Source organism: Heterocephalus glaber, unplaced genomic scaffold (genome assembly GCF_053883595.1).
Source record: "Heterocephalus glaber isolate CG9 unplaced genomic scaffold, H.glaber_assembly_v1.0 deba00001572, whole genome shotgun sequence".
In the NCBI taxonomy this organism is placed as follows: Eukaryota; Metazoa; Chordata; class Mammalia; order Rodentia; family Bathyergidae; genus Heterocephalus; species Heterocephalus glaber.
Genome location: NW_028258357.1, coordinates 19,688,919 through 19,713,379, shown reverse-complemented (window position 1 = coordinate 19,713,379; position 24,461 = coordinate 19,688,919). Strand labels below are relative to the sequence as shown.

The 24,461-nt window shown below is 40.1% G+C and overlaps 1 long non-coding RNA gene across 2 annotated transcripts in view; it reads right to left on the bottom strand.

Moving 5' to 3' along the window:
• LOC110349180 (uncharacterized) overlaps nucleotides 1–24,461 on the bottom strand; it is a 101,502-nt gene that overhangs the window by 5,807 nt on the left and 71,234 nt on the right. The gene's annotated exons all lie outside the window — the stretch shown is intronic.

The window sequence follows — 24,461 nt, the reverse complement described above, 5'->3', positions numbered from 1 at the left end:
AAAATTGGAATAGAAGGTCTTTATCTCAACTTGATTAAGGCTATCTATGAAAAACCAACAGCCAACATCATATTAAATGGTCAAAAACTGAAAACTTTCACGCTAATATCAGTAACAAGACAAGAATGCCCACTATCACCACTCCTGTTTAATATTGTTCTTGAAACATTAGCCACAGCAATTAGAAAAGAGAAAGAAATAAAAGGAATAAAAATAGGAAAGGAAGAAGTTAAACTGTCATTATTTGCTGATGATATGATACTTTACATTGAAGACCCAAAATACTCTGCCAAAAGACTTCTAGACTTAATTGACAGATTCAGTAGAGTAGCTGGATATAAGGTCAACACTCAAAAAACAATAGCCTCTTTATATACAAATAATAGACTCAATGAGAGAGAAATTAGGGAAACAATTCCTTTTACAATAGCATCCAAGAAAAATGAAATATCTAGAAATCAATCTAACAAAGGAAGCAAAAGACCTCTACACTGAAAACTACAGCACCCTGAAAAAGGAGATTGAGGAGGATATAAGAAAATGGAAGGACGTCCATTGTTCTTGCATAGGAAGAACCAATATGGTGAAAATGGCCATACTTCCAAAACTATTATATAGGTTTAATGCAATCCCAATTGAAATTCCAATAATATCTTTCACAGAACTAGAGAAAACAATCCAAAAATTCATTTGGAAAAAGAAGAGACCTAGAATAGCAAAAGAAATTTTAGGCAACAGAGATATGGCTGGGGATATTACAATCCCCAACTTGAAATTATACTGCAAAGCTACTGTGCTAAAACAGCATGGTACTGGCAAAGAAACAGACCTGAGGATCAGTAGAATAGATTAGAAGATGCAGAAACAATTACAGTTATGCTCAACCACCTCATCTTTGACAAAGGAGCCAACCATCCTCATTGGAGGAAAGATAGCCTATTTAATAAATGGTGTTGGAAAAAGTGGATTTCAATATACCAAAGATTAAAACTTGACCCATGCCTATAACCATGCACTAAATTATGATTGAAGTGGATTAAAGATTTAAATATTAGGACAGAAACACTAAATTTGCTGCGAGATAAGTTAGGTAGAACTTTTGAAGATATTGGTATAGGAAAAGATTTTATGAATAAAACCTCAGTGGCATGGGAACTTGCAAAAAGAATCAACAACTGGGATCTCATCTTATTAAAAAGCTTCTGCACTGCAAGAGAAACCACCAACAGAGCCAAGAGACAACCTACAATGTGGGAAAAATTTTCAGCAACTGTACCTTAGACAAAGAACTACTATCTAGAATATATAAAGAAGTGAAAAAAAATCAGACCCCCCAGATTCAAAGACCCAATTCAAAAACGGGCATCTGAAATGAACAGACATTTCTCAGACAAGGAAGTAAATGCAGCAAATAAATATACGAAGAAATGTTCAACATCACTGGTTATTTGAGAGATGCAGATGAAAACAACACTGAGATTCCAACTCACCCCAGAAGGAATGGCTGCTATTAAGAAATCATCTAATAACAAATTCTGGCCTGGCTGTGGGGAAAGAGGAACTCTGCTCCACTGCTGGTGGGAGTGTAGACTGGTACAACCACTGTGGAAATTCGTATGGAGATGATACCTCAAAGAACTAGGCTTAGAGGTCCCATTTGACCCAGCTATCCCCCTACTGGGTATCTTCACTAAAGAAGTAAAAGAATCATACCACAGTGATATAAGTGCATCCACGTTTACAGCTGCACCATTCGTAACAGCAAAAGTTTGGAAACAGCCCAAGTGCCCATCAGCTCAAGACTGGATAAAGAAGGTGTGTTTTTTTAATAAAATGGAGTAGTACTCAGCCATAAAGAAGGAGAAACTAGAGACATTTATAGCTAAATGGATGCATATTGAGGCCATCCTCTTAAGTGAAATATATAGGACACACGTGTGTAAATACTGAATAGTTTCTCTAGTGTGAGAAACTGAAAAGTGTAATTAAGGATACACACAGATGAAATGGCCTAATAACATATTTCTTGGATTGTGTTTCCATTGCGTGTCACATGACTGTATTGAAATTTAAATTAGGGAGAAGTTTGGCTTATATGGAGTCTGCTAACTAACTGGAGTTTTTTTTCCAGATCATTATTTGTTCAGTGCTGGTTTGGGGGATCTTTCTGAAATAAATCACATCCTCTGGTTTCTTGTTGGTGCTTGAGATGCTTTTTTAAGTTTATGGAAAAATGTTTAAGTGCTTTTCAGTTCTGTTGTGGTTGAGTTCTACTGTATTTGAATATTATTATAGTTTTTTCCCCTCGCATTGTTCTTCTTTGAGCGGTTTTAATTTTTTGTATGTGTGTGTGTGTTTGATAATAAAGTTATTTAATAATAATAATAAAAAAAGAGATCCGTGTAGGTAGGTGAAGTTTTCTGATCGACTATAGCTGGTTAGCATAATCAAAACGATCAAATTGAGTTGGTGTGTAGAAACGAGTAGACAAAACATGAAATGATTTTATTCTTTCACTGTGAGTCCAGCTAGATTTTTAAAATTTGAAAATCAATTCAAACTCACTTCATGTGTTTTAAGTGCAAAAACACTTTAAGACTCCGCTATCACGGAATGTGTCCCCTAAACTTCATGTGCCAGAAGGAAACTGAATCCCCAGATTAGGAAGCTGGGGTCTAAGTGGGGGTGTTTGGGTCATCGGGGCTCTGTCCTCACATGTGGGACAATGAGGCTATGAAAGAGCTTACGCAAGTGTGACTTCTCTCCTCTCTTCTGCTGTGTCCCCATCACCTTCTACCCCACGAGGGTGAACAAGAGACTCCTCACTAGCTGCTGGTACCTTGGTCTTGGACCTCCTGGCAAGGAGCAGTAAATTCCTACGAGCAGTAAATTTCTGTCCTCTGTAAAGTACCAGTCTTAGGTATTCTGCTGTGCAGCCCAGACAGCCCCAGATAGACAGCCCTGAAAGGATTCATGTTGCATGGCCAGCTCGAGCTTCCCACAGGACAGAAATAACTTTGCAATTATTGCATAACTACCATAAGTCTTTGATGACAGCTAGTAAGACAGGGAGGAAAGGAATCAAATGGTTATTTCTGTGGCTGAGGAAATTGTGATTGTGATAGCTAAGAAAATCACAAGATAGTGCTCCATTAACCTGCTTAGAATAAAAGGGTGATTTCACGTTAGAATAAAATCCTAGGGTATATCTTTTCGTCAGGGTGGATGAAGTGTATGTGGTTAGGGCTCTGAACTCCATGGAAGGGAAGCGTCATGGGGAAGCAATACTGGAATCTTCAACTTCACTGCAATTAGAATCTGCTACCATTGCTTTTAGTGAATGACACAGAGTTAGGAATGGTGAAGGCCAGGGAAGTGGCAAAGATGGGGAGAAGAGCTATGATTGATTAGGAAATTAAAACTGACCTTGCAAATTGGATAATACAGGTAAGCAGGCCTTCTTCGTTACACAACACTAGCTAGAATTTTCCCTGAGTTGGACAGCAGTTCTCAGAAAATCCTGGGACAAAAATCAATAGCCAGAGGTAAAAGAAAGGCATGTGCTATGGGCTGATTGCAAAGCAACAATTAAAGCTGACTTGCTGGTTACCTGGGGTTGGCCATATTTACCTTGGTTGTACTGAATCTCAATTCTTAAAAAAAGGAGGAAAGATATACCTTCTAGTGGACCGCCAGAATATTAACAAATGATGATAACAGTTACCATGTACAACTGCTCTGCTATATGCCAGATATTGTGCTAAAAACTTTACACACATTTTCTCATGGATTTCTGCCATCACTTTATGAGGGTGGTACTATTATTATATCTAATATTTTCAGGTGGGGAATTAGGGTCAGAACCTTGCTTAAGTTTATACTGGGTACTAATAACAGACTTTGAATTCAGTTCTGATTCTGCATCTTCTTCAAACCACTAGGCTAAGTGATTATTGAGATATCTTGAAAATCCTCTGAAATTCTCAACAGAGTTAACATTTCTCTTTGGACCCTTAAATTCTGTCCTCCAATTCTTGCTCAATATATACAGGAAAATTTCATGTTCCCGATACTCTATTAGCCCAAATGGTAGTGTTTGGCACCTCTGTGCATCTGTAGAGTCTTTACAGTGAAGGGTTGAACATCTGTCAAGCCTACTGGGGAATATACAGGTCCACTGTTTGTGCCTTTAAGAAGAATTTTACAGGCCAGGGATTTAGCCCAGTGGTTTCGCCGCCTGCTGCGCAAGTGCAAGGACCTGAGTTCAATCCTCAGTACCAAAAAAAAAAAGAATCTTACAAATGTATTATGAGGAATAATTACACAAATGGGGAATAATACAAAAGAATTATATGATCAAGAACTGAAGTAAGTCATAGATGGCTTGAGTAGTTCATGTACAGACACGTTGCTCTGTTTCAAACATATAGACATCCAGTACCAGAGAAGAAAACCAGAAAGGCATAGCTGAACTGTACTAAAAGAAAACAAACTGCTGGGCATGGTGGCACACACCTGTGCTCCCAGCATTCTGGGAGGCTGAAGCAGAAGGGTGGCAATTCCAAGCTCCATTCAGTGACTTGGCAAGATACTGTCTCAAAAAGAGGGGAATGTAGCTTAGGGCAAAGGCCCTGGGCTCAATCCTCAATACTGAGAAAATAAAAAGAACAAGGAGGAAGAGGAAGAAAAAGAGGAGGAGAAGGAAGAGAAAGAGGAAGAGGAGCAGTAGGCTAACACTTCTGTTAACTTGGCAGAAGCAGAAATGTTACACAATACACACACTGGGCTCTGGGGGCAGAAACTAGCTAGCATGGCCAGTGTTTCTCTGGGCTAATAGGAGCAAGGGCTCCATGGGAAATGAGGGCTAGAATTTCTCTTCCACTCACTAAGAATTGTCTTAGAAATTGCTGACACCTTCCACCTACTGCTCTAAGCTTGTAGGGCATTGAGGTCAAAAGGAAAAGGACACTGATATAGTTTTACTGCCAGAGAAAGCCATGCAGGCTTGATGATTAGACAGACAAGTGAAGAACCCAGGAACACTACTGCTCAAAAGCCCTGCACTGCCATTGCCAGACCTATTTACACTCACAGCGAGGGGAGACCCCTGAGATGGAGAAGTGGTGATTAAAAAGGAGAGAGTGAGAGAAACATAAAACATTCTCCTCCGAGTCAATATTTCACTCCCACTTAAAGAAATTGAAAGATGTGCAAGAGCACTGTGGAAAATATTGTGGACTGATTTACTTAGTATCCATCCTCAACTTCTGTTGAGCTGCCCTCCTGCTACCATAGCAGCTAGAAAAAGAAATACAGTGTTACCTCAGTTCACCAGCTTGATTCTTTCCATGATTCTGGTTGCAAACTGAGGCGGATGAGGACCAAATCAAATGCAATGGTTAGGGTCAATGTGGAGTGTATGGGGAAATTTGATTCAGTTCTTGTCTGGTTCAGTTTGTGACCAGAATTCTGGAGAGAATTGAGTTCATCAACCAAAGCAGCTGTGTACTCACTACCCCAGCTTCCCTTGCAGCTATGGAAGGCCATGTGACATGGTCCTGACAATGAAGTTCCTGGGGAAGATATTTTTTTCTTGAAAAAATAAAAAAGACAAAGTTTCAGTAAAGAAAGCCCTTTTGAATTTCAGCCATGAAACAATAACAGCTGGATATGATAAGTAAAAAAATAAAATCTGAAACAATGATCAAGTTAAAATTTTTTAAATTATCAGACTGAAATATCCAATAAGTGGAAAAAACTATATTGAGCACAGTAAAAAGAAAAATTAGTGAATAAGAAGATAGCAAAAAGAATTTCCACACAATGCTGCATAGAAATCAAGGAGATTTGGGCTTTCTTGTTTTGTGCAATTTTAAGAGGTGGGTGTTGGGGCAGAGATGGAGAAGGCCCAACAAACTCCCAAAGGGAATTTTTGAATAAGAATATGGAACAACAGCAGAAAAGTAATATTTAAAAGGTAAGAGTTGATCATTTTTCAGAATTGAAAAAAAAATGGAATCCCAGCTCAAAAGTGTACATGAAAGGGATATTAAGATAAGTATTTTTAGAAAAGTTAAACAAACAGATTAAAGAGTGGAAAATAGAAGATTAGACAAAATTGTGTTTAAAAAGAATAATAGAATTTGAAAAGCAACTAAATAGATCATTTTCTGCTCTTTAAATAGACCTTATTTTTAGGGCACAAATAGGTTCATAGCAACAGTGAAGGTAAACCTCCCCTGTCCCTCTGGACACCTGGTACCAGAATGGGCTGTTTATTACAACCTGCACGGACACATCGTCATCATCCCAATCCCCTAGCTGACATTAGGGTTCACTCCCAGCATTAGACAGTCTTGAATTTTGATAAATGCATAATATCATATGTCCACCATTTTATTATCATAAAAACCAGTTTGACTGCCCCAAAATTTGTTGTTGTTTGCTTATTAATTCCCTCTTCTCAGCAACCTCTGATCCTTCTCCTATCTCTACGATTTTTCCTTTTCCAGGACATCATGTACATTAGTTGGAATCATATGGCATTTGATCTTTTCAGGCTGCCTTCTTTGACTTCATAATGTGCACTGAAGATTCCTTCATGTCTTTTCATGGCTTGGCAGCTCATTTCTTTTCAGTGTTGAGTAGTATTCCACCTTGGGATGGACCACCAACAATCTTTTCACCTCTTCAAGATCCTCTTGGTTGCTTCCAAGTTTGGGCAATTGTGAATAAAGCTGATAGAATATTCATGTGCAAGGTTTTTGTATGACCATAAGTTTTTCACCTTATTTGGGTAAATACAAAGGACCATGATCATTTATGGATCATGTAGTAAAAGTGTGTTTCGTTTTGTTAAAAAAAAAAAAAGCATAGTCCTCAGGATTGGTGTTGTTCAGGTTTGATATTCTCAATTTTGGTCATTTTTAATAAGCATGTAGAGATGGCTCATTACTGTTGTAATTTGCATTCCCTTAATGACATGTGATGTTAAACATCTTTTCAGATGCTCATTTGCTGTCTGTACACCCTACTTGGTGAGATATCTTTTCAGATCTATTGTCCATTTTAAAATTGGCTTTTTTCTTTTCTTATTGTTCAACTTTAAGAGTTCTTTGTATATTTTGCATAACAGTTCTTCATCTGATAAGATTTTGCAGGTATTTCCTCCCAGTCTGCAGCTTGTCTTCTTATTCTTTTGAAAGACAGAAATTCCTTAAATAGAAAATGTCATTGAAATTCAGCACACAGAGGGACACATAGATTCTTAACCCATATTAATGACACAGTAGACATAGCTGAGAATTGTTATCATATTGAAAGACAGGTGTGATCAAATCACGAGAGTCAGAACAACACGTGAATGCTGTTAAAATGCAACAAAGGATGAGCAGCTCAAGAAATCCTTTAACAAGAGCTCAGTAGGGAGAGAACTGGAGAAAGGGACAAGAAGTGATCAGCAAAATAATGACAGCTAAGAACTTATAGCATAGACATGAAATAAAATACCCCCCTTAACACATCATGGGCACTTTCAGACTATTAAAGACAAAGAAAATATATTAAAAGATAAAAATACTTGATAGATTTTCTATAGATGAATGAGTTCTATAGGGCCTATTGTAAATTTAGCATCAGCACTGAAGTTTGTCAGTAGACAGCGCAATAATGCCTTTGAGGAAGGGAGAAGTTACCCGTGAGGTTGGAACACTGTATTCAACTAAATTAACACTTTTATATGCAAAAACAGAAGATCTACTATTCACACACCTTAATCAATTTACTAAAGCCTTATTATTATGGATCAATAAGAAACAACAGGAAAGAAAGAAAGAAGAAAGAAAGAAAGAAAGAAAGAAAGAAAGAAAGAAAGAAAGAAAGAAAGAAAGAAAGAAAGAAAAGACATTGAATGCAAAACAAATAATACATTGTTAATTTGGGGAGATGAGAATGGACTAGGCATGTTAAAACTAATGGAAATATTTTCCAAGTGAACAGCAAATTTTCTAGCGTTGATTATTAAATAAAATGTATTCCTGATAGAAAAGTCACCTTTACCATATATTAAATTTCTATATAAATAATTTATTTTGGACATCCCACCATTTGAGCTATTAGCCTTTTGCCCAACAAGTATAGTATTATTTTGATAATATAGCTCTATCATTTTAAAATGTGTGAAGAATTTCACTTTTTTTCTATTTTTATTCACATTTCCCTGGTTACTTTTCTTTTTCATGCTTTAACTCAAGCTTCAGCACACTTTCTCTGAATAAAGCCAGATAATAATTATCTTGGGTTTTGATGGCATAGTTAGTTTGTGGCGACCACTTAACTCCGCCAGGGCAGCATGGGGAGAAAACCCAGAACCAATATGCAGTGAATGGGCCTGCCTGTGTCACCACAGCTTCATTTACAAAACAAGCAATGGCCTAGGCTGGGCTGGTGGGCAGTCTGTTAATCCCTGCTCTATTCCAAACCCTTTCTTACTTCCAATTTGTGTTCAGTACCAAACCAACTTTACCATATTCCAATGTCCTGCCTGCAGGGTTAGTACCCGAATAACCTAAGTGTCCATGTCCTGTGTCATCTGTGTATCTCTCCACCACAACGCCATGAAACAAATTTGGAGATCCCTGTATGGAAACCACCACTCACGGTAATTGAGGACAGGGACGACCCCTCCCTCACCCGGACAACTCCAGGGCTTGCAAGAGTGTTTAGCACAGAGTAGAGACTCCGTGAAGTTAAAAGAAGGTAGAGAGAGCAAGGGATCTGGAACCTATCCTAACTGTCCTGTGTGATATGACAGACACCTTGTTCAGATTTAAAAACAAAATTAACAACAAGAGGGAGAGAAAAAATTAAAACACCAGTATAATACAGAGGAGTAATGACTGGTTTGGAATTAACATAAGCTCGGGGGGGGGGGGGCACTGGATTGGCAAGTAGAGGCCGGAGAGAAGGTCGTGTTCAAGCAGAGATTTGGGGGATGATCAGGAATTCACCAGGGGAAGGAGAAGGCAGAAAAAAGAATGTTCCAGAAAAAAAGAAGAGAAAGAGGAGGCTTACAGCTCAGGGGTGAAAAGGGCTGTAATTGCAATAATTCGGTGTGGCAAGAGGAAGAAAACAAGGGGTAGATGAGATAATAAACTGCAGTGAGGCAAACGCAGGCGCACCCTGGGTCTGAAGTCTAGGCTTCAGGCACATTCCATTATCTAGCATTTTTCCCAGACTGGGCAAACAGTGAAGGAAGCAAAGGGCATGGATGCACCTAAGCAAAGAAAGATCCTGGAGTCTCGGGTAAATTGTGATCAGCACGAAGCAGGGGAATGGGAAGTAGCATCGGTGTATGGGGCCAGAGAAAGAAGAACTGGTTGTTTAGTCGGGAACATCTGCTCTCACCGGTAATGGGAACAAAGGGAGGAGGAACACACTCACACCCAGGAGCTCGTCTGCCAAGCAGTTGTCAATGTAGGATTCTCTCCTTCCTGTTCCTACTCTCCTGATCAAACACACAGCAGCAGCGCAATGTGCTTTCTGGGGCAGAGAGAGGCTTCACAATTGAGGGCCGAGGGAGCAAATGGAACATCTGCTCTGTGAAGCCGCTTGAAAAGCAATCTAATCGTTCGGGGAGAACATCTGGGCTGCAAACTCCAGACAACCAGTGGTGGAAAGAGATTGGGGAAATAGAGGGAGAAGGAGGCAGAGCAGATGCAGAGTGTGCTGTGACCCACAGAGGAGTGACAGGGACTCGGGGAAGTGGTGTGGCCCCTCTAGAGAGATCGGTCACCTGGGGTCCCTTTCACACAAAGACCAAAGGTAGGGGGCATTTTCACCTTTTGAGTTCACTGAGAAGTCTCATTTGGCTCATACCACGTGGGAAGCCATCCCCAACTCTGCAGAACACTAAACACCACATGGTGAACAGCCACCAGGAGAAGGGAAGATGGGGGTGGACGAGGAAGAAAGGACCCACAATATGTTTTTAGATGAACAAACAACTCCCTGGACCCAGCATGGTTCTCATCCCTTATCTTTCATGTGCAGGCAGCCCGTTAACATGGGAAATTCAACTGGACTCCTTTAGGTGGATCAGAACATCTTAGGTTTTCTTCATTCTCTAACAAATATCTGCATTTCTAGTTTTTTTCCCAGGACTGTATAAGTCTCTGAAATCAATTTTAAAAATATCTTTTAGTGATTAAGAGTTGTATAGAGTCTTTCAATTCTCAAATGTCAAGGAGTTAAAGAAAATGACTTATAGGTAAACAAAATTCCCTTTGAGGATCTTATGGCTGGTAAGAAGTAGAGCCTTGGCCAAACTAGGTTTCCTGATCTGAATTCTGAGTTTCTTTCTATAAGCCTAAGATTTAGGGAATAGTTAGGGAGACATTGCACATCTATGCTCTAGGACAAAGTGCTTGCTTCAAGCCATGTGGCCATTCAGTGTTAAGAAAAGCAAGGGGCAGGTGGGAGAAGAGAAGGGAGAAATGATTCCTCTTGGGACAGGAACCTGGATAAAGTGTGGGCAAGACTCATGTTTCCCTACATGTGAAAAAGCTTTACCCCATACACACTTTTTTTTGGTACCAGGGATCGAACTCGGATCCATGTGCTTGCACACCAGGTGGCGAAACCACTGAGCTAAATCCCCAGCCTCCCACACACACTTTTGTGCAACACAACATTTCCATATGCTTGAACCCTGGTGCAGTTACAGAAAGCATTGGCTGCAAAAGAAAATTCTGGGGCCTAAAAGCTGCTTGGTAAGGTGCAATCATCAAGTGCAGATGCTGGTTAGGGTCTTGGCATCTATACAACCTTCTCATTTTATGGAAGAGGAAAGTGAAGCTCAAGGAAGCTTCATCTCTAGTAATATAAAGATGAAAGCTGTAAGGGATATCCAGCCTTCTATGTCACAGATGTTTTAGGAGCCTTGGGTGGCATAAGTCAAGGTTTTCCGGAAAAGAAGAAATAGCAGAATATAGAAATGGATAGATAAAGAGATACATGAGAGCAGACTTACTGGAAATCAGCTCAAATGATTGTGGAAGCTCAGATTGCCCACAACAGATTGTCTGCAAGCTGGAGACCCCGGGACACAGGCAGCCTGGCTCAGTCCAAGTCCATGAAAACTCAGGGACCCATGAGTGTCAGCCCTGGAGTCCAGAGAGTGGAGAGCCTGGAATTCTTGTGTCCGAGGGCAGGAGAAGAAGTGCATCTGAGCTCCAGGAGCGAGCCCAGCACAAGGTGTTCCGGCTCTGTCGGAGGCCTGGTCAGACGGGACCCACCCAGAGTGAGGGCTGATTTTTCCCAGTGACCCCACTGAGACTCACATGCCAATCTCCTCTGGAAACACCACAGACACACCCCAAAATAATCCCCTTTCAGTTCTGCAGGTATTCCTTAACCCAGTGAAACGGACACCTAAAATCAGCCACTGCAGGAGTCTGTGACTAAGGTCCGCCTGAAGGAGTTCATTGTGTGTGGTTCATTATCACAGACAAGCAGGGCCACGTCACATCGTTTTTCTAACCAACATTTTGTATTGGACAGGTCAGGTTAAAAGGAGCCAACAAAGGCAGCAGAAGGAAACGAGTCCCCAAAGGAGACAGTCTGCCATGTGTCTGAAATTGATTAGCTATTGCTGTGTTCATTAGAGCTGGTGGTACAGACTGGGCATGGAGGTATGGGTGCTCAGAACCATCACTTGGGAGGAACAGAGAGGAGAAGAGGCCTACCTCTAGGGGCTGTGGGGGAGTTCAGTCCCATCTGCAGAACAGCATCCTGAAGGAGCAGCACCAGACAGCAGGTGGTGAGTCAATAAAGCACCCAGCATCAGAGACATCCAGGCTGCAGCACAACATGTCCTGACCCCGGGAAGGACCATATTGAAAGAGAATGTTGGGAACACATTGAATTCATACTTGAACTTGCTTGACTAAAGAATGGGACCTCTGCCTAGGCATGCTCAGCTTCAAAGGAGGTCCATTTGGAACAGCAGGGAGAAGAATTAGCAGAATACAAGAGGAGGCTATGCCAGAAAACCCAGGCCAAGAGGAGAGGCAGCTGGCACCCAGGAGAGCAGAGGCCACCAGAGATGAGGATTCGAGGTCTGGGGAGCCAGTGGGCAAAACTGCGGCCTGCCATAGTGGGGAGATTAGCAATGGAGAGATGCACACAGAGACAAGATCAGGATTCTCTTCCCAAGAAGCGGGACAGAGTATAAGCGCTCCCCTTGGCTGCTTTGCCTGAATTTAACTCATTCCAAAAAACCTGTTATTTAGCAAATCCTCAGAGAGTGGAGAATCATTATAATAATACATTCATAGTCCTTTCTTAAAACTCAGTTACCAGCTATGTCACTGAACAGTCCCGTGGCAATCTAGTATGCATAACATAAATCAACAAAACACTAAGAGTTTTTCTATTTCCTCATGCATAAAGAAAAATTAAACACGTGGCAGATAAAGTACAAAATGATGGTAAACATACATTTTAGGCAGTCATCTCTCTCCAAGTTTTTCTTCTTTCCAACCTTTCTGCCAATGAATGGGCTTTCCAAAGCCTCTCAGGCAAATCGCCCCTCTCCTCAGGCTTTCCCACTGTCTTAGAAGAAATCATCACTTCATCTGGGGGAAATGACCCATAATGCACAACACGTTTACATAATGAGATGCTGCTCTATTGGGAAAGAGCTGAGGGACCACCGGAGCCCGCTTGCCTGCTCTGTCACCTGTCATCACCTCGAGTTGAAACAGTTTTCCTGGCAGATGAACACTGATGCATTTTTGCATTTTGTTTTCTGGTCAGTTTTTGAGTCAGGAGACTGCAGGTAGTGAAAGATTCCTGTAGGAGACGTGGTCTTGGAGACAAGAGTAGTAGGTAAAACTGACTTACAATTTTTGTGTCTTTCATCTGGGCCAACCACATTGAGAGCTAAAGATCCTACCGTCATGCTTCAGGTAGAGTCAAGTCAGTCTGTAAAGCATAGAGTAGTTTTAGTTCAAGGTCAGAGTGAGATTTTTCAGCCAAATGGGACTATAGCATCCAGGTGGCAATCTCCAGGCATTCCAACTTTAGTGGGCTGAGTAATTGCAGAGTTTTACCTTGACCCAGACACTTCACTGCTTCCATCTTACAGGCGGGAAAACAGAGGTCTGATTGAAGTATCAGAGCCTGGATTTGAAACGAGATCTGTCGTGATGCAAATGAGGCACTGGATGTCAACCCCCCTGAAAACAGTGTAACTCCAGGTGAGTAAAAGCATTTGATGGCTATACGTGAGTTTACTTAAACTTGAATGATGCAAAGCATCTATTGAGTCAAGGATTGGTCAAATTTTCTGTAAAAAGGCAAATAATAAAGAGTTTAAACTGTGGACTCTATACTCTCTGATGTGACAACTTTGTCTTTGGAATCTGAAAGCAACCATAGACAATACATAGACAAATGGGGACAGCTGAGATCCAGTGGAGTCATATTCACAAAAGCAGGTAGAAAATTGGAAAATTGAACTTGACCTTTGGGCCATAGTTTGCTGACTTCTCTTTTCAGGAAAAAAAAAATCTTTCAAATACCTATGAACTTGTTTCAGGATTCTTAGAATTTATTGACTCACATTTTAAAAATTTGGACTTAAACACATTTGTTCTAAGTTATCCTTGAATTAAGAAAACAGTTGCTAATTATTTAATACTACAAATTTCCCTGTCCACATTGCATTAGCTACACACTACAGATTTTGAAATACTGTATTTTTATTGACATTAAGTTCAAAAACATTCTTCAGTTTCTTTTTAGTCTTCCATTTAACCTGCAGATATTTACAAATGTGTTGTTTTTAATTTCCAAATATTTATAAAATCTCCTGATATTCATGTTATGGAGTTCCCTTTTAATTATTTTATGGTGAAAACATGAACTGTATTTTTAAGTACTTTTAAATATCATTAAATTGTTGTTCCCCTCTCCCATCATGGTCTGGAAAAGGGTCTATTTTGATGACTGTTCTGTGTACAGTTTGAAAGAATGTTTTTTGTTTCTGCCTGGTAGATTGTTCTATAAATGTCAATCAAATAAAGTTAGCCAGTGATATTCAAGTCCACTATGTTTTTGCTAATTTTCTTCCCAATTCCTCAATAGTACTGAGAAAGGAAGTGTTGAAGCTTCCTATATTTGTGCATGTCCCTGTTTCTCCCTTTTTTGTGCTAGCACTTTTTGCTTAATGTTTTGAATTTCTGTTTTCAGGTACAGATTATTTAGAATGAACCTTTTCATCATATAATTTTACAGTGCATTCTCTGGTAATTTTCTTGTAGTAATTTATTGCATTAAATGGTTATTTAAAATTTTTGGTTAGTAGTAAGATCTTATATTGGAAAAAACAGTAAATAATCTAAGCTTCTGTCTTAGGAAAACTTGAAATAGAAGAGCAAATTAAACTGAAACATAAACTCTATGTCTAATACTAATATAGTCACGCCAGTTTGACTTACTATTTTATTATTTGGGTTCTGTTTGTCTCCTCTAATTTTTTTTTCTCTTTCACGCTTTTTGAGTCTTTAAATTTGTTATTGTTCCATTTTAATTTTTCTACTGTTGTTCTAGTTATGTCTCTTTGTTTTATTTTTATAGCAGTTGCCCACAAGTCATAATACCCATGCCTAAAATTTCACCATAGACTTAAGAATTAATATTTTACCATTTCGAGTAAAATATGGAAGACCTGCAACCAAGCACATCCCTTCACCCACACACACACCCCCATCGGCGCTACTGTCACCTGTCACATTTACCTACATTTAGTGTCCCTTCAGACACTGTTAAAAATTTTCCCTTCAATAATCATACCAATTTTTAAAGAATTTTAAGATGAGGAAAAAGTCTGTTCTATTTACCATTTCTGCTGCTCTTTCTTCATCTTGGAAGCTTTGCATTTCCAGTCAAGCCAGAAGGACATCATTTAGATTTCTTTCCATGCAGCTCTGCAGGTGCCAAGGCCTCAATGTCCCTTCCTCTAAGAGAGCTTTTGTTTTACTCTCATTCCTCAAGGATATTTTTGCTGGATATCGAATTTTTCTCTTCAGTGCTTTAAAGACATCATCCCCCACCTCAGGTACAGTCTCCCCTGGCCTCTGTGGTTTCTGAGCCAAAATCTAATTTTTTGATCTGCTGTTCTCTGAACGTCAGTGTTTTAAAGCTTCTGAGCTTTGAAGTGGGTCGTTAACACAGCCACAGATAACTGACAGCCGCTCAGACTGCTGGTCTGGATTTCCCTGACTTTTCTGGAAGACAACCACCCATGTTCTTCACATGGGGCTCCTGGAACCCCTGCTCTGTGAGTCTCAATCAAGGGCCCCTCTTTTATACCCTAGTAGCCTACACCACCCTTCCCGTGTTGCAATAGTCCTGCGTGAATGTGCAAAATGCCCTGTGATTGCCTCTGTTTCCCCAGTGGAGGGAACCAAAGAACAGAATGGCTAACTGACGCCCCCATAATCACAGAGGACAGCTCATTAGTGGTTGAGCCAGGATTTGACCCAGACTGTCTGGCTTCAGAGCTATGTCTTTAGCCACAATGTGAAGCTGCCTCTGACTTACCCACTCTATTGTAACAACCTAGAAAACTATTCTGTATTGCCAATAACAGCCATGTAAAGGGAAAAATATGCCTATCTTGTTCATTGTTGTTATCCTTGATACCTAATCTGATCCATGGCGGGTAGATGGTATTCAGTAAACACTGATTGAATGACATAACGCTCTGTATTTTATTTCCAATTTTATATGTGTACCTGTTGCCTCTATATTCTGAACTTCTAGAGGTTAGGGGCCTTCAATTTTCATCCACCCATCTCTACATTCAGAAGCTTGAAATATCATGGGTTCTCAATAACTATTTAATGAGTGCATGATTGTTAATTGAAGAGATAAAGTATGTAGTGTGGAGAGCCAATATACTTTATAGATCAAAAAAGTGCATAGACCCCAGTTAGGAAAACCCAGGAAGTCAATATCAGTGGAAGATAAATATAAGTGAAGTAAAGGCAAACAAGGGCCAGGACTTCCAGAATGGGCTTCCTATCAAAGGTTATAAAACTCACCAATACTCCAAGAAAGGGCATTGAAATTAAGACGATACTATTTTAGTCTCCTAAATTATCACTCAAAATTAATGACACACGAGGGTACGGTGAGATGATTTTCATGCTTTTGGAAATTCAAATTGGCACAGTTGTATCAAGAGTCATTAAACACATGTATACACTGGTGACTTTAATTTTTTCCATGATAATCTATTCCTAAAGCTGTAATGAGAATAGTGGACAAAGATTTGGTGTCTTTGTTAGTTAAAATGGTAAAAAGATCAGAATTAATTGAAATTATATCAGCATTACATTTGTGTTTAGGAGGGTATGGAGACATGTTCACTACATATTTGCATAGATTTTTAAAAGCCTGAAAAAATTTTCCAAATATTAACAGTGATTAACTCTGGGTGATAAAATTATGAGTGACTTGAATTTTTATTTTTATATTTCACTGTATTTTCCAAATTTTCAACCATTGGCACATATTTTTTTCTTAATCAGATGAAAACAATAAACGTTACCCAAAAAGACTGCAAACGAAGTTTGCAGCTGACCATAAGGCCCATTATAAGTAAACAAGCTGGAGTGAGCCGTTTCCAGAAAACAGACGTAATAACTGGCAGGGAGGTGGGAAAGCAGGCAAGCCAAAGGCCCTGCTCTTTCAGCAAAGCAAAGACTACACTGCTGGAGGACACCCTGGGAAAAGGGTTCAGGCATCAAGGAGTGAGGGGATCCAAGAGCTGTTGGAAGGAGAACATAAAGGTTTACATCTGCCTATTAAATATGTCTTTGAGAAAACTTAAAGCAAACAAATACCAGCTCTGCATGCTCTAAGCGAGCAAGCTGCCAATCCACAGCCAGAGCCAATGCAAGCTTTGGACCCTTGACTTGAGGCTCTTAGCAGGAAGGAACTGGAGACCCCAACCCTAATTCGCAGCCACACCTCTCCTCTCTGCTTGGCCCCCGTTCTGCTCAGGACCAGCTTGGATGATGGTTCCAGGCTGTTGGGCTTTTTTCCCCAAAGCCCTGATTGTGTCTGGTCCCCAGGACTTTGGGGGATGATTAGAGAGCTCTATCTGGCTATCCAAATGTGTCCTTGAATTGTCCTACAGGAAGCTAACACTTCATACATCAAAGCCTGATACCTAAAGAAAAGCCTGGATTTCATTTCATCATTGGTCTGCCCTGCCACTGACTGCCCTGAGTAGGCTTCCTCCCAGATACAGTGTGAGAACAAGGCCTAATATAATGCCCCTCTTCATTTTCTTATGGTACCAACCTTGATGACAATATTTTTTATCCAAGTGATAGAAGATGATCAATAAATGTTCATTGATTTACCGGTTGATGGCTTTCCATTTTCCCAAGTAGGTGGCAAATGCAGTTATTCTAACAGGATTGCCATTCCTCGTCCAACACCATCACTGGACAGTAAAAGTCAGGCACAATACTTTTTCTGAAGTGCAGAAGGGACCTCAGCAGGCTCCCCACAGACTGCAAACACCGCCAATGTATTACCCCTTGAAGGATATCCATTTGCTGTTCCTTCTACATTCGGCTGTTGATTCACTTCTAGCATTTACTTAATTCGGCCTTGAAGTCATAGAATCATCCACACTAGTATTAGTCTTTGAGAATCAGAATTAATTTCTTTAGCATCAGAATGTATCATGGATCACCTCATTGTAGAAGGGAAGGGATTGGGCATGTCTTCAGCACCCCTGCAACTTCAGTACCCAGTTCAGTACCCAGTACAGTACCCAGCACAGGTACCTGCTTGGTAAATATTTATAAAATGATGTCCATTAATTGAAAAGTACATAATTGCCAAAAGATACAATAAGTTAATATTTTTCTCATGCATTTGCATTTCAGAAATTACATCACACTGACATATCTTTTAGAGGGAAATAATCAGGCTTGAAATTATAATAAAACTTCTCTCTAAGAGGGTTTTCTGGCCCTTAAAGGATTTAATATAGTTAAGTTTATAGAAGTTATTCAGAGATTATAACATCAAAATCTTCAAAGACAATAAAACAAATTTAGTGCTAGGCTTAGAATGAACATGATTTCAATTTTCTTTGATGATCCAGAAGGTACTTCATGACCACATAATACCCTGGGGCCATCATTATACATCAATTACTCTTCCCAGCAATAATTGTTAATAGAAATTTCTGGTAGTTAGATGCCAAATTAACAAGCTGTTCCTGCCTTTGGAGTTCATGTGCGTACAGACGCTGCCAGACCCAGGCTGAATGAAATTTTTTTTTATTCTACTGCTTTTAGAGTTTTCCCAATAGAGTAATCCGAAGTCTAATTACATTTGGGGGGATTTTATTTGACAGCCAACATGGCCAGTTTCTGTACCCATCTCCAAAAAATAAGATGTCATTGATTAAGCCCATTACATTGGCATTGGTTAGTAATCCCAAGCTCTACTTTTTATGACCGTGTGTGGCCTTAAGAAAATTGCTTAGCTTCTCTCTTGAGAAGTTGCCTTTTAATAATTTTAGATTTTAATTATTACCATTATAATTCTCATAATAAACATCCCCTTAACTTTTTTATTTCAGTACCGCAGATCAAACTCAGGACCTTGTGCTTGTGAGGCAGGCATGGGGCCACTGAGCTAAATCCCTGGCCCTCCCCTTAACTTTTAACAGGGATAATCTTTGTACCTAGCTTGTAGTAGTCTTATTGCAAGGGTTACACATGTTGGAAACACTTATCAGGTCATAGTTGTTCAATTAGAACAGGACTGTTATGATTATGTGGTTTATTCTGTGCTCACCATTAAATACAACTTCAAGCAAAAAGCGTCATCCCCTACCCATGCAGAGTCTCTTCTATTTATTCATTCAATTTACTCAGCATTTATTTTGAATATGCACTGTGTGCCAGTCTCTGAATCAAGCATGAAGAAAAAAAACACAAAAGAAACTCAGCATCTGTGTTAAAGGAGCTCATAATCTAACTGGAGAGACACGCGCACAACTAGACAAGTGTGAAGACATGCAGTGTGTGCACATCCAGTGGCAGGAGCAAGGCTGCATGGAAGGGTCTCAGGGAGGTCTTTCTTGGGGAAATGATACCTCTTAAAAACTACCGTGGGTGAAGGGAGTGGAGAATGGGAGTAATGAACGGCTACTGGGAAAAGGACACTTCAAGAAGAAGGAACACTTACAGAGAAACACGAAAGAATACGCTTTTGTTTGGAGAGCATAAGGACTTCAGATGGCTTGGAACTGCCGGAAGATACAGTATAAGGCAAAGAGTGGCAAGTGATAAGATGGGAACGGTCAGCAAGGGCCACAGAGCACAGAGGAATGTTTGGATCATGAGCCATGAAACTTGAGAGACTAAAGTCGTAGACGTGGCACCTCCCATTGCAGCACTGTTAGCGTTCTCCTGTTCTTTGCCATGGCTCTCAGGATGGTGGAAGGTTGAACTATGGCAGATGCCCCAGGCAGGAGGCATAGAAAGCAACTTTCTCCTAAAGTAATGAAGGAAGTGTTTGGGAATGGATTGAGTTTGGGTCAGAACGCCCAAGAATGAAGGACTCCAGAAATGTTCATCTGGTCTGGACTGCTTCACTTTTTTCCGAGTTGGGTACCAAAGCTGGTCAGACAAATGAGCTGTGTAGAAGGTGAGTCCCTAGACCTTTGGAGATGTTTAGAAGGGGCCTTGCTCCATGGGAGCTGTGTGTCCCAACCTTAATCTTTGCATCTCAGCTGAACTTGAAGACCACCATTGTCTCCTGGGCATAAGACTCAGTTGGTGGGAATGGAGGGCTCTCTGCTTCAGACTATTAAGAGAGGCACACTCACAGGTGCCTCACAGGCTCATGACCCATGGCTTGTAGCCTTGTATTCCAAGAAGTTCAGGATTCCTGCAGCTCAGCCAAGTTTGGACATTAATGTCCCAAAATCAGCAAATAAATGTTGTATTGTGGCCAAGGCAACAGCAGCTGCTTCTGAGAATATAATGGGGTAAAGAGGGGACACAGGATGCTTTGCTGGGTTTTCTTTCTCCATGAAACAAACTGGAATAAAAAAGAATTAAACCCCTAATGCTGATTTTTAAAAGTGATTAACAACCCTTTAAAAAGATATATACATCCATTGTTTATGCAAAGTAGTGTGGAGAACTGAGTTATTGACCCAGATGATTTCAGACAAAAGCCCTTTTGACCCATTCACCTAAACTATTTGGATAATTGAGAGCAAACATCATTTCCTGTTGAATTATCTGAAATTCTCTACCTCACTCAATTGTATAGACACAGTTCTGAATTACATTCACCGCCCCCCCCAACAAAGAAAATACCAGAAATGCTGATTTGAGGAAAGAGCTTGACATTTGAGGGAAGGAATGAGCCTCCTCAAAGCATTCCAAGATAATTTTTAAAAAGCCTCAGAAAAATCAACAAGAAAGAAAAGGGTGATGTGAAGTGCTTTTAAGTTGACTGTCACTCTTGAGCATATACAGATGGCCCCATGCTCTCTCCAATTAAAGGCAAACTACCTGCATGATCACATTTAAATCCCATTTAATCCAGAAGAATGTGAGCAAGACACCTTCCAACACATCAGCAATGGATTTGGGCTGGGAGTAGGAAAGTCATCCAAAATAAAACAAGGATGTGGCCTTTGAAGGTGGTCGTGTTGGACTCCATCACAGTGTGCTAAGGATCTCAGAAGAAGCCGGAGCACAAATGGATCTGGATTTTCAAAGGACAGATAATCCAAGAATTGAGTGATATTAGCTCAAAGACTGCAGAGATGAGAGCCAAATTGTTAATCATTCTCCCCTTCATTGTCCTGGGTCATTCAACTGTCTCAACATTTTAGTAAAAATCCAAAACATTAGCAGCATGCATTATCTGTAGACAGCTGTCCAGTGCTGGGGAGCAATCACAAGGATTCACATTCTCTGATTTTCTCATCCCTTTTCCATCATTGAGCTGCCCCAGGAAAAAGCCACTCACCCAAAAGTAGACATGAACTCCAAGCAATATTAACTGTCGTAACTCATTTGAAGCACGTTCATAGATTTTGCCAAAGCATAATTCTATTTTTTCACCCATTGTCTACAGGGTCAGATTGGGCTTTCATATGCTCGGAAGTTCCGCAGTTCTCTGTACACTAAGCCTCAGTTCCATTAATGTATAATGTATTTGTCTCCTGAGGTTAAGTTCCTCCAATAAAACTGGAATTTCCTGGAAGGCAAAGATTAGGATTCATCCTTTGCTTGTCTCCTACACCAACGCACTGATTAAGGAAGGGGCTCAATGAAAATAGTACGTGAGTTGATTGGTACAAAGAGAAACATGATTGTTGGTTTACGGCTGACCCAACCAGTTAATTTAAAAGACAAAAGGTTCCAGAATGTGTTTTGTAACAGAGCAGTTGGCATTTGGGGGTTAATTACACATCCTCCATGGGTATAACACTTGGCCTGGAGGTCACAGTGGCCCTCCACACCCGACTCTGCAGGTCGTACTGCAACTTGCAGGTCACTACCGAAAGATCTAAAGCTGAGTGAGAGATCAACTTCTAGGACATCAATACAGGGGCCTCAGTTATAAAGATCAATTTATATTTTCTGTCAGCTTTGGCTCATTTCACCATGAGAACACAAGGTCAAAGTCTCCAGAGAAATCTAAAGATCACCAAGCTAATCAACAAAGCAGAACTGGCTTGGTACCTAGAAGGGGATACATCCTGGGGAGTTTTGCAAAGCTTAAATATATGGAGTCAGTCACTCTGGTGATTTCGAAGAAGCCAAGGGAAACAAACGAAGCTTTATTTGGGGTTATAGAAAATGAGACCATGTCAGAGACATAAATCACTGGGGGGAATGTTTCAATTCCAAGGTAAACCACAGCTAAATGCTCTCTGTCTGGACAGCCCGCCCTCCAGGAAAGCTGAATTTATACAAGGTCAAATGGAGACCAAGGTCAGAAGCAGGACTGGGAATAACACCCTTAATTCCCAATTTGCTTCAAACCCAAGCCGAGTGTGACATTCAAGGCTAAGACAAGCATTATATCAGAAATACGTCAGCCTTGAATAAAACAAAACAAGTTCACTGGAATTGTGGAAATTCTATCCTTAAACAACTTAGTTTTTGTAAAGGGAACAGCTTGCCAACCCAATGGTGACACTGAGCAATGTGTGGGTGCCTTGCGTGCCACTTGGTACAAAGTACTTCACACGAAGATCCCGCTGGATCTCCAGGGTTGCTCTAGGCAGTGGACAGGGCAGGAAGTATCACTGCTGAGTCTGGAGAATACTGGGACCACGAAAGGTTAAGGCATTTCCAAAGTCTATTAGCTAACAAGGGGTGGTGTTGAGCTGAGTCTATGACTCTACGCCCACCATGTTCCTTTCAGTAAGTGACACATTGGCTGCTGTCCCTGATTGGCGTGGACCACTGCAGGCAAGATCGAAGGAATACAAAGGAAGAACTCCTGGCCTTGAGGATCTGGCTGGAGAGATGGGGCTGATGACAAATATTATTTGTAATCACATGTAAGAATCTCTCAAGCTCTCAAAAGCAACACACTGTTTCCTAGTAACATTAGAATGTGAAAAAAAGCTGTTGCTGGTGGTGAACTGTAGGATCCCAACAGCTAAAGATGCATTCCAATATGAAATGTTGAGATGTGAAAAAAAAATTGTACTTCTTGGAATTCACAAGCTAGAGTGACACAAGACAGCACACGACATCTGTTAACCTAATAGGTTCGATGACCTTTAGTCTTTCAGATGTCAGAACAGTTTAGACAGGGACAAAGTGAGCTAATTCGCATTGGCCACACTGGAGTTTACACTCAGTGGCATAGCCTTCCAGAGCCTATGGGCTGGTGGGCATACATGAGACATGGGTGGCATCTTCTGAGATGGTGTTGTGTGAGTCATAGCTGATGGTCCTCTCAGGGGACTTTAAGGCCACCAGTGGATCTTTGTGTTCACAGGAAACATGATCACTGAATACAAGTCAATTTTGGAGGAACTGAGAGGGAAATGGATTTAATGCTGTGCCCAGACGTTCATAGATACTGCCCAAAGCTAGATGTGATGAAGGATACCAAAATATAAACAGAATTTTAAAAAGGATCTTGGAAATTTCTCATATAAAATGAACCATGTTGGCCTTAAAAGAGAGATCATATTGATTCTATGATGCTCTAGGCTACTCAGAAAATTTGTCTTCTTAACAGCCCCTTTGCTGAGAAATACAAAGAAAGGGGATAGATGCCCTGCCTTTACAAAGAATGGAATTTAGAAATAGGAGGAGTAAGAAAAACACAGAAGTCTGATTAAATCAGAGGGAGATTAAGGACTATCTTTTCCTGACTGAAGGCAAATGATCATTCAATTATCCCTTAACTATATATTTTATATAAAGGGAGCCTTTATCGTGTCTTAGAAGTAGTCATTCTATAGTCAAATAAATTTAGGAAATTCTGAATATTATATGCTCCTCCTAAAGAGTCAAAGTATACATCAGCACATTAAAGGCACTGAGAAGGCCTGCAGTATGGAGATGTAATTCACTTTAATGGCATTTAAAATTGACAGAATTTGCCCAAACCAGGTCTAGTTTTGAAACTCATGTTCTTAATCACTGCTCTATATTCTAAATAAATTTTTTCTCTTTTTAATTTTGAAAATCTCAAATTATACATTAAAAAAGAAGTAATGATATGCATCCATGTGCCAATAGCAGAAATGAGCAAATATTAACATTTTCCACATTTATTTCTTATTTTTACATTTAAAAGTAGAATGAGAATATTACAATAAAGGTGAGATCCTCTTTTCTTTCCCCTTATCACGCCCCCATTTCCTTCTCAGAAGCAAGCACCACACTGAAATGGATATGCATTCTTCTAATTGCTGTTTCTCCATTTTATAACAAATATATGTTTGGAAACAGTATCTAACATTCCACGTTTTAAAATGTTGTATAAATATTATCAAAATGTATGTATCACTCTAAATTTTCTGTTTTCATTCAAGATCACATTTCTGAGAACTAATCCTTTAGTTTAACCGTTATATAACACTTCATCATATGAAGAGAATGGAGTTTATTTATTTATTCCCCTACAAATGGCCCTTTAGTCGCTTCCAATTTTGCTATTACCAAAAGATGCTGCAATCAACATTCTTGTTCTTGTGTCCTTGTGCACCTGTGGAGGGATCCTCTAGGGTATATACCTAGAGGCAGAGTTGCTAGGTTATGGACTTCGCATATTTTCAATCTTGCAGGAGATTGCCAAATTATTCTCAAATGACCTTCCAATCCTTTTCCTATTTGGTCCACACACTCCCAAAGCACAAGATGCTA